Source organism: Salvelinus fontinalis, chromosome 13, assembly GCF_029448725.1.
Source record: "Salvelinus fontinalis isolate EN_2023a chromosome 13, ASM2944872v1, whole genome shotgun sequence".
Taxonomy (NCBI): domain Eukaryota; kingdom Metazoa; phylum Chordata; class Actinopteri; order Salmoniformes; family Salmonidae; genus Salvelinus; species Salvelinus fontinalis.
The window spans coordinates 43,173,468-43,184,883 of NC_074677.1; positions in this window are offsets into that span (position 1 = coordinate 43,173,468).

The following is an 11,416-nucleotide window of genomic DNA, read 5'->3' on the forward strand; positions in this document are numbered from 1 at the left end:
ACAGCATGTGAAATTTATTGTCGATCAGTGTTGCTTCCTAAGTGGACAGTTTGATTTCACAGAAGTGTGATTGACTTGGAGTTACATTGTGTTGTTTAAGTGTTCCCTTTATTTTTTTGAGCAGTGTACATTGATTTGGGGTTCACTTATATTGGGAGTAGTGCCTTTCCTCAGCCACAGTGTGTTATATGTGCAAGAGAACTATCTCACAACTCGATGAAACCTTCACTCTTGTGCAGACATTTAGATACAAAACATGGCAATTTGAAAAATAAGCCACAGGAGTTTTTTGAGCGCGAATTAAGACGACTTTTGAGTAGTAAGACATGTATAAAAGCAACAGATACCATTAATAAGAAGGGGCTAGAAGAGTCTTATATGGTGAGCTACCGAGTGGCTAGGACAGGCAAGCCCCATTCTATTGTGGAGGACTTAATTCTTCCTGCTGCCGCGGATATGGCTGGGGAAATCCTGGGGGAAAAGGCCAAAAAAGCTATACAGAAAATTCCTTCATCAAAGAACACTGTTTCACGACGCATCGGTGACATGGCAGGAGATTTTTTTGAAACAAGTACTGTTCTCGCAGGCCTGGCACAGCTCCTGGTATATGTCCGTTTCCAGTGGTTTGCAGAAGAGGAAGACATCCTCTTCTGCAAACCACTGGAAACCAGGACAACAGGAGAGGATATTTTTAAAGTACTGGACAGCTTTGTGACATTAAATGGACTTTGGTGGTCAAGATGTGTTGTTGTCTGTACTGATGGTGCAAAAGCCATGACAGGGAGACATAGTGGAGTGGTAATGCGTGTGCAAGCAGTTGCTCCCGGCTCCATTTGGGTACACTGCAGCATCCACCGAGAGGCTCTTGCTGCCAAAGGAATGCCTGACAGCTTGAAAGATGTTTTGGACACTACAGTGAAAATGGTGAATAACTTTTTAAAGCTAGGCCCCTGAACTCTCGTGTATTTTCTGCACTATGCAATGATATGGACAGTGACCATATACCACTTTTACAACATACAAAAGTGCACTGATTATCAAGGGGAAAAGTATTGACACTTTTTTTGAATTGAGAGACGAGCTAAAAGTTTTCTTTACTGACGATCATTTTCACTTGTTTGACCGCTTGCATGATGACAAGTTTCTCACACGACTGGCCTATCTGGGTGATGTTTTTTCTCACCTGAATGATCTGAATCTAGGATTACAGGGACTTTCCGCAACTATATTCAATGTGCGGGACAAAATTGAGGCTATGATTAAGACGTTGGAGCTCTTCTCTGTATGCATTAACAAGGACAACACAAAGGTCTTTCCATCATTGTATGATTTTTTGTGTGCAAATGAACTCAAGCTTACGGACAATGTCAAATGTGATATTACGCAATTACGCAGGTACTATTCCGAAACGGATGACACAAACATCTGGATTCATTATCCCTTTCATGCCCTGCCTCCAGTCCCCTTACCGATATCTGAACAAGAGTGCCTCATCGAAATTGCGACAAGCGGTTCTGTGAAAAATGTATTTAATCAGAAACCCCTGCCAGATTTCTGGATTGGGCTGCGCTCAGAATATCCTGCCTTGGCAAATCGCGCTGTTAATACACTGATGCCCTTTTTGAGAGTACGCTCACCCTGGTGCTAGAGGGGGTACGCAGCTGGAGGTTGAATGTTTAAAGGGGTACAGGATTATGAAAAGTTTGGGAATCGCTGGCCTACAGCATGAATTCAGATATAAAAAAGATATAGCACGCTGGTAAAGATATGCTTCTGAAAGTACAGTGGTCCTTTAAAAGTTGTGGCGCACTGCGACACAGCTCGCTGGGTGCCGAGGAACTCTATGGCACGTTATTTAAGTGTCAGCCATTGTTGCCAGAATGACTCAATTTACCTGCCACCATCTACCACGAACGGTTGCGGCATAAGCTCAAAACTTTTAAAGTTGCCAGCGATTCCCAAAATGTTCATACTTTTGCAAGTAATATGGATTACTTGCTAAAGTAACTGTAATAATATTACTATATTTGAAGACAGTAACTCGTTATATTACTCTGTTACTCATAAAATATATAAAATATATATATTAATTATTATTATTTAGCAATTTGTCTATTTTTCCACAATAAAACTTGGAACACTGTTTTGTGTATTGTTTTCGGTATAACTGGCATCATCATTGCTTAAATGGCAAATGTAAGAATGTAAAGACATGCTACTGTAAATATAACACGCATGAAATGCACAGCATCATATAATGCAAGATGCATCATTCCACTTGTATTTCTGTATTTTGAAAGTTATATATCTTGAAAACTTGATTGCTGACATGCAAAACATTTTGGGACTATATCAACCATGGACTAATGAAACAAATACCAAAACGTTGTTTTTGGGTGGAGTTTTCCTTTAATTAAGGGAATGTTCTCCTAACTTTAACACCAAAACATGGTAAAAAGGTTCTCAGAAGGTTTTTCTAAGATAGATAGAATGTTCCCCTAACTAACGGAAAACTGGACACTCAAACATTAGGGGAACATTACGGGTAACATTGCAAAAAATGTCTCTCTCCCCAGAATTGTTAGCTGGGTAGGCAACGATTCAGACCAGAGCATGAACAGGCAAAATAGTTATCTTAAATGATTACATACTGTAATGACCTCGATATATTATGTATAAAATAATGTCCAGAACAGTGGATTGCATTCTCAAATCAAACGGTTTATTATGCAACTCGAACAGGCTATAATAAACCGCTATACACAAATCACAAATTACCAACTCTGAGAGCCATCTCACTGATCCAGGACGGAAAGATAGAGAACAATGACCGGCATGGCAATATAACCAAACTTGTGTCTAGCCCCCTGTCCAGCCCCCCACTGTTGCACCAACCACAAGGACGCCTGGCACGAAACATTCCAGGCATTCTTTTGATTGGCAGACAACAGGGGTCTGGGTTGCTGGACCCTGCAAAACCTTCAGTAACTCGTAAACGTGCCCTGATAACCACACAACAACAGCATGTAGGGGGTTGTCCCTCTGGGGCACAGGGGGTGGAGGCAGGGACATGGGAGAAAAGGTCGGAACAGGGGATACAGTCCGTGGCTCTTGGGAACCACGCAGTGGCACAGTGGAGACTGGGTGAGTGGGCCATCTGGAAACCTGTCTGTGGGGCCTGGGTGTGGGAGTTTGGGGAATGTCATTGCCAGAGGGAGGGGTTGTGGGGGTCCCTGTTTGTGGATGAGAAGCGGCCCCTCTGTATGGGCTAACCTGTCCCGGTGCAGTGCCATCGTTATCACCCTGGGAGATAGCTAGACCCAGTACACCACCTCCCCCTCCCTCTCCAAGACCCTGCAGGGCCCCGCCCAGTGACTGTCAAGCTTGGGGCATCGGCCTTTCTTTCTCAGGGGGCTGTAGACCCAGACCAGCTCCCCAGCCTCAAAGTGCCTTCCCTGGGTGTTCACATCATAGTTCCTTTTCTGCCTCAAACCTGCATCTACCAGCTGCTCTGTGTCGAAGGTGTGAGCTATCTCCAGACGGTTCTGGTGTCTCCTGCCGTACTCTGGCCCAAGGGAACAGCAGGGCAATCAGGCCAATCCCAGGAAGTTCTTCAGCTGCTGCTGGTCAGTGGGGGTGAGCCAAATCTCGGACAGCCCACACTTTTTCCTCCATGGTGCTGATGCTCTCTCCTCCCACTTTGTGCCCTAAGAAGGACACCTGTCCCCCCCCCCCCCCCCCCTAGCTATGGTGGGCAGGTGGTGGGCAGCCATTGGTCTCTGCTGCTTTGACTGCCTGTGTTAGAGGGCCATTGGGATGTGACATTGGGGGGGGGGGGGGGCATGGTGACTGCAGGCCCTCCCTGGAAGCTCAATGTGCCCCTGTCTAGGTCTAGCTGGAAGCCTGTGCCCTTAAGAAAGTCCAACCCCAGGGATACAGGGGTCCTGTACAGGCACTACCCACACAGGATGATGCACAGCCCAGCCCCCTAGTGTCAGAGTCATTATCCCCTTCCCTTTCATGGGTGCCAGCTTACCTGTGACTATGTGGAGCTGCACAGTTGTGGGCTTGAACTGTGTCCCACCTGGTACAATGTTGGCCTCACCAGGGTGTCTGTGGACCCAGTGTACACCAGGGCAGAGCAGGGCACTCCCTCCACAGTGGCAGGGACGTGAAAAAAGTCCCCAACACAGGTCCAGCACACGTCTGGGGGAAGTGGAGCCCTGCTCCCCTGTCTGTGCCATTGGGCTCCTCCTGGCAATGGTGGGGATTGGGAAAGAGAGCCAGGGGTCTACACTGCACTATCTATACGGACCCTGCGCCGTTTCCTTGGGCCCTGGGGGACATGGGGCAATCCCTGTGCAGACGGCCTGCCTTTTCCACAACCCCAGCAGACCATGGGGCCAGAGCGTGTGTTGCGTGCGGTCTGTGTGTTGCGTGCCATCTGTTGTGCTACAGCACGAATTAGTTCATTTATTTCAGCCACCCATGCAGGCGTTTCCAGCTCTGGGCTGCTTTGCACCACAGCCCGGAAAGTGGGTGTATCTCCACACCCCCCCACTGAAACCCCAGCCCACACAAAACATTAGCTACCACCCGTAGTGGCTCCCCTGGCTGCATGCGTCTATTAGTCATTTCGGAGCACAGCAGCCCGGGTTCTAAACAATGTCCAAAACGCCTCTTCAGTGCTCCAACTAAAGCCCCATAATCACGTCTGTTCTCCGGGCTAATTAATATCAAACAGAACAGAGCATCGTCCGTGAGGCACTTCAGCTAGCTTCAGCTAGCTGAAGTGCCTTATCTTCAACCGACCACTCCTGTGATTGAGCTAACAGTTGAAACTGGGCATCAAAAGCTTCCCAATGTGCCTCCTCCTCCTCTTTTACTCTCGGACTACCACAAAGTATTTTCAGTCCTTTTTTCTCAGCTACCGTAATCCACGTAGCTACCTAGCCACCATAATGTTAGTTCAGCTAACTACCTCAATTTTTGTTTCTGCTTCAATGTAATGACCTCGATATATCATGAATAAAACGGTTTATTATGCAACTCAAACAGGTTACTGTATGGCCGTAGCCTATGCCAAAAAAAATCCTTATATACAAATCACAAATCTCCAACTCTGAGAGAAAGCTCACTAATCCAGGGCGTAAAAGAGAGAGAATGCCAGCATGGCAATATAACAGAACCTGTGTTCAATCCCCCGCTGTTCCACCAACCACAAGGACGCCTGCATGAAACATTCCAGGCATCCCAGCTAACAATTCTAGGGTGAGAGAACGCTTACGTAATGTTGCCCATAATGTTCCCCAGATGTTTGAGCGTCCAGTTTTACGTTAGTTAGAGGAACATGTCTGTTACAAAAAAACTCCTGAGAACCAATTTAGCATGTTTTGGGATTAGAGTTAGGAGAACACACCTCTAAATGGCAAACAGAATTTACCCAGAACATGGATTCCATGTTCTCAGAATATCCCATATTAACATCCTAGACACGTTTCATTGGAATGTTGCAAGATCATTCCTATGTCCAGTTTTCTGAGGGTTAGGACAATATTCCATTAACGTCCCCCCAAAAAATATACAGAACATGGTTGCCAGTGTTGCCACTTCGTTTCGGGCCTAACAGTACCTGTGCCAATATATCCTCCAAACACCGGCTTCTCTGGCATTATCACTTAACTGAAATGCTGCTGGGTTTTTCATACTCAACAATTTCGCTTGTGTATCAAGAATGGTCCACCACCCAAAGGACATCCAGCCAACTTGACAGAACTGTGGGAAGCATTGGAGTCAACATGGGCTAGCGTCCCTGTGAAATGCTTTTGACACATTGTAGAGTACATGCCCTGAAGAATCGAGGCTATTCTGAGGGCAAAAGGGAGAGGGGTGCAACTCAATATTAGGAGGGTGTTCCTAATGTTTGGTATAAGTGTACATGATAACATTGTGCATGTTAATTTATTCAGAAATTATTATTCAGCATATCTTTACCTGGGATTTGAACCGCTTAGTTCAAGTCATTCCACACTTACTGCTACGCCGCCATGTCTGTGTCAGTTATCAGTTAATCTAATATTCTCTCATTGGCTTCTCTCATTGACTAATTATTTCAGCAATTTTAGGGCTTTTTGTATAGTGGTCTATTATTGGTGGTCAATAAAATAGTTGAGATTTACTTAAGTGCATTTCAAGAAGACGATGGAGAGATGCTCAGCTATAAAGAATAAATAAATACTGATAGTTTAAGAAAGATAGTGGAAATGTGGTCATAATTTGCGCTCAATGGGTAATCCTACAGATTCCCATCTTTCAATAAGAAACTGATTTTAATATTTGGTTGTACTATATTTAGTATATATCAAAATGTGCCACAGAACAAATTCTGTTTGGTGTAAATGCATAGAATGCGGTGTCAACAAAGTTAGTACAAGTATCTAGACAGGCCACATTGACATCTTAAAATTGTCATTATCTATCATACTTCCAGTGTCAAACAAATTTGGGATTTTGAGAAAATGTGAAAAAAATCTATAAAATGACATCAGTGTATATATTTTGAAATACATTTCGGAATTAAATTGTTTAAAAGAATATAGTATTGTTATTTGATGCGTTCTGAGACCAAATATAATGAATATATGAGGTCCATGTACGTGTGGTTAATTCCTTTTCTGTGTTAAAACGGAGCAATCAGCAACGTTATCACAATCTATTATTTTGGGGTTTATTGTGTTTTTTTTAACGGAAAAACTGTAAATTGCTTGTTTTTTTTGATATCTCATTTTTGCTAATAAACAACATCCAAAAAATATATATTTATATTTTCACATTTGGGTGGGATTAAATGTGGAATGCCTGTTATTGACCAAATGCACAGCCAACACTCCATGTCCCTTCAAAATAAAAGTTCACCCATCTAACTTCGCTCTACTAAACTATTATCTATTATACAACGGGTGGGTCTAATCCTGAATACTGATTGGTTGAAACCGCATTCCAGACGGTGTCTATTCCACAAGTTACCACCGGATAAATCTATGATGTTAAAATGTCTGTTTAACTCTGTTCCATCTGACTGCGCAATCCAATGTCTCATCAGCCCAGCCAGGCACTTTATAAACTTGATCTCCACTATAAAAAGCCTCTAGACATTATCTCACATTTCTTTTAGACTAACATTTAGTTTTCTACAGCGGAGATTTGTATAAACCTTGCTGTCTGTCTCTGCGACATTTGCAACATTGTTTCAATATTCAAATTTGATTCCAGCTGTCCCATAGTAATGAACGTGTCGGAAGTTGGGACGAAACAGACAGGCAGGCAGCGTTTCTTAGCCAGTCGAAATCATGAATCAGATGGCATATTTTTTATGGATATACACAAGGAAATGTCAATTGAAAAAAGGTCCAACGAAAACAAAGTGCAGCAAGTTTACAGTCTTTCCAGCTTCAGTTTGAAGTGATTGTGTTAGCTGTGTTGTTGGCTAGCCTCTCTGAACAACAGTGTCCTGATGAGTGAGCACATTTTCTTTGCCAGGCGAAATCGCGCCTCATTAGCTCATTGTTATGGGTGTATCCAAATAAATGTAACTAGAAAACAGCTTAAACAAATGCAAATGTGGCTACTTTGCTGTTATTCTGACTGCACTTTTTTGACGTGACTGTAAATTAGCCGTAGTTGGCTAGCTAGCAAGCGAGGGATAAGAACGTTGCCAGCCAGTATGGCAATGGAACATTTAGAACGAACGACTGGGTCTCGTCCATAGATACAGAACAAAAAGACTGAACGACTGGGTCTCATCCATAAATACAGAAGAAAAAGACTGAACGACTGGGTCTCGTCCATAGATACAGAACAAAAAGACTGAACGACTGGGTTGCATCTCTAGCAACCGTACCGATAGAACGAACGACCAGCTATTAATGAATCTACTAAAGCTAAAATCCTTAGCTGTACTTCTAAATTAATTATACCCATTGATTCTTGAAGAATATAACTGATGCCTCATGCTCTTAGTTCAACTGTCATACCCCATCAGAACAATGTAAATGTAAACATCACTGTATAGCCTCAAAACATGGTTAAAACTATCATTTTTATATCACGGATGGTCAGTCCTTGCATCCATAGCTCTGTCTATGAATTTTTGGAGTGGTTCAATCTTTCCAGGCACATCCCTCTGCTTTTTACCACTATGTCACTATGTTATTGTTTCAACTACAGATTCTAGCTTTAATGCCAAGATAAGTTGATAAATTCTCCATTTCTACTTCAGATTTAAGGTTAGTTATGTAAACTAGCCACAACAATGATAGTGTTTATTGATTTATTAATGAACTGCTGTTACTGTCAAGGGTTAGCTGCTAACTGATATATCCCAGCTACCTAGCTAACCATTGGTAATCGTATTCAATGATGGCATACAGCCAAAACAGCAGTATCTATTGCTAGACTACAGATATGCTGCTAGCTATGTCCTTTCACTGTTTACAGCAGATCTCCAGCTATTCTGAGGTGGATCCAGAGCTGCTCTGCTTCACTATCAGCCCGATATGGTGTGTGTCAAGAAATGGAATGAAATATCCAACCCATGCCTCAAATGACATGCTAAACAGTGTTCATTTTGACAGCTATTTTAGATGTAGTTTAAGTCTTAGTCTTATGACTAAAATATATTTCGTCTTAGTCCTATTTTAGTCATTTCATCCTTCGTAGTTTTAGTTATTATCAGTCGACTAAAACTCTGGACAATTTTAGTCTAGTTTTAGTGACATTCATTTTAGTCATTTATTTTTCTCCATTAAATAATTCTGATTTACCTCTAACTTCCATCATATGCACCTTAAGATAGCCTTGTCCAAATAGTTTTACTATTCCCCCATATAACTGGCAACATTGCTATTGTGGCATATTGTAACCAATGCCAGGCCAGCCATAATTTGCCATATACAGTGCATTCGGAAAGTATTCAGACACCTTGACTTTTTCCAAACATTTTTAAATTACAGTCTTATTCTAAAATATATTAAATAGTTTTTTCCCTCATCAATCTAGACACAATACCCCATGATGACAAAGCAGAAACAGGTTATTAGAAATTTTGCAAATATATTTAGAAAAATAACTGAAATACAACATTTACATAAGTATTCAGACCCTTTACTCAGTACTTAGTTGAATCACCTTTTGGCAGGGATTACAGCCTCGAGTCTTCTTGGGTATGACGCTACAAGCTTGGCATACCTGCATTTGGTGAGTTACTCCCATTTTTCTCTGTAGATCCTCTCAAGTTCTGTCAGTTTGGATGGGGAGCATTGCTGCACAGCTATTTTAAGGTCTCTCCAGAGATTTTCGATTGGGTTCAAGCCGGGCTCTGGCTGGGCCACTCAAGGACATAGACATAGACTTGTCCCGAAGCCACTCCTGCATTGTCTTGGCTGTGTGCTTAGGGTTGTTGTCCTGTAGGAAGGCGTTCATCAAAGATCTCTCTGTACTTTGCTCCTTTCATCTTTCCCTCGATTCGGAATAGTCTCCCAGTCCCTGCCACTGAAAAACATCCCCACAGCTACGGCTGTGGCAGTCACAACATTTCATCAGTCGGGGATTATCAAGTAAATAACTGTCAGTCTTACGGTAATTGACCGTTAATAAACATACACACATTTAGCATCTCCTGGCTGCCACTGATGCAGACCTTTGGAACATCTATATTTTAAAAAGTCTAATAAATCCATGTAATATAGCCTACACCTTCACAATAAATCCACTATTTATTTTAGACAGGTCTAAAGAAACATGATATGAAGAAAATGTAGTCTATTTCAGAAGAACAGAATAGCATACTCTGAGTTGTCTTTATGTTAGGTGCTGATCTGGCTATGCCAGTTAACAAAGAAATAGGTAAAGCTGCATGATGCGACTCTAATGATGATTTGAAAACAGTTGCTTGAAAGGCATGAGCTCTGCTTTGTTTTATGCACAGGCTGTACACTGCATCATTCACTCACTCATAATTTGACAAGCATTTGATAATGCCTAGAATTTCACGGTGGTATCCCATAAATCTATGCCTTTTGTGGCCAGTGGCCGTTGTGCCCTTCTCCTTAAAACCTGTTACGGCTAGACGTTCCGTTAGCGTTTCGACAACATCCGGTGAGATTGCAGGGCGCGAAATTCAAATTAAATTATTAGAAACATTTAACTTTCATAAAATCACAAGTGCAATACACCAAATTAAAGCTTAACTTCTTGTTAATCCAGCCACTGTGTCAGATTTCAAAAAGGCTTTACGGCAAAAGCAAACCATGCGATTATCTGAGGACAGCACCCCATCATACAAACACACGACTATCATATTTCAACCCTCCAGGCACGATATAATTCATGCCTTACTTTTGAAGATCTTCTTCTGTTGGCACTCCAAAATGTCCCATAAACATCACAAATGGTCCTTTTGTTCGATAAATTATGTCGTTATATCCCCAAAATATCAATTTATTTGGCGCATTTGATTCAGAAAAACACCGGTTCCAACATGAATACAAATTATCTAAAAAGTTTCCTGTAAACTTGGTCCAAACATTTCAAACAACTTTCCTAATCCAACTTTAGGTATTTTAAAACGTAAATAATCAATCAAATTTAAGACGGAATATACTGTGTTCAATAGCGAATAAAATGAAAGTGGAGCGAGCCCCAGGTCATGCGCCCCAAACAAAAGTCCACTTGGCTCGACACCCAGAAAGGAAAGGGCTACTTCTTCATGTCTCAAAGGAAAAACATCAACCAATTTCGAAAGACTGTTGACATCTAGTGGAAGCCATAGGAACTGCAACCAGATGACTCAGAAATCTAGATTCCCATAAAAACCTAATTGAAAACACAGTCACCTCAACAACAAAAAAAATCCTGGATGGTTTGTCCTCGGGGTTCCGCCTGCCATATAAGTTCTGTTACAGACATCATTTTTACAGTTTTAGAAACTTTAGTGTTTTTTATCCAAATTATATGCTTAATCCTAGCTTCTGGGCCCGAGTAGCAGGCAGTTTACTTTGGGCACGCTTTTCATCCGGACGTGAAAATAGTGACCCCTAGCCCGAAGAGGATTTATTAAGTGCTCCGAGTCACCTCTCACTCACATGGCTCTCCATCACGTGATCGTATCTTTATCTCTATCCAATTCCGAGGTGCATATTGAAGATATTGGAAAAATGTCTACATTTACTTTTCATCAGCCAACAAGATGAGTAGGCCTAACGAACAGCAAAAGGACTAGCCTATGTCATTCTACTATCCCCCATAGTACAAAGGTCGCCATATTCTATTCTGTGCGATAAATAAATATTCCAAACATAGTCTAGGACAGTTGTGGGATAGGATAGATCCCAAATTAATACAACCACTAGCAACAGAG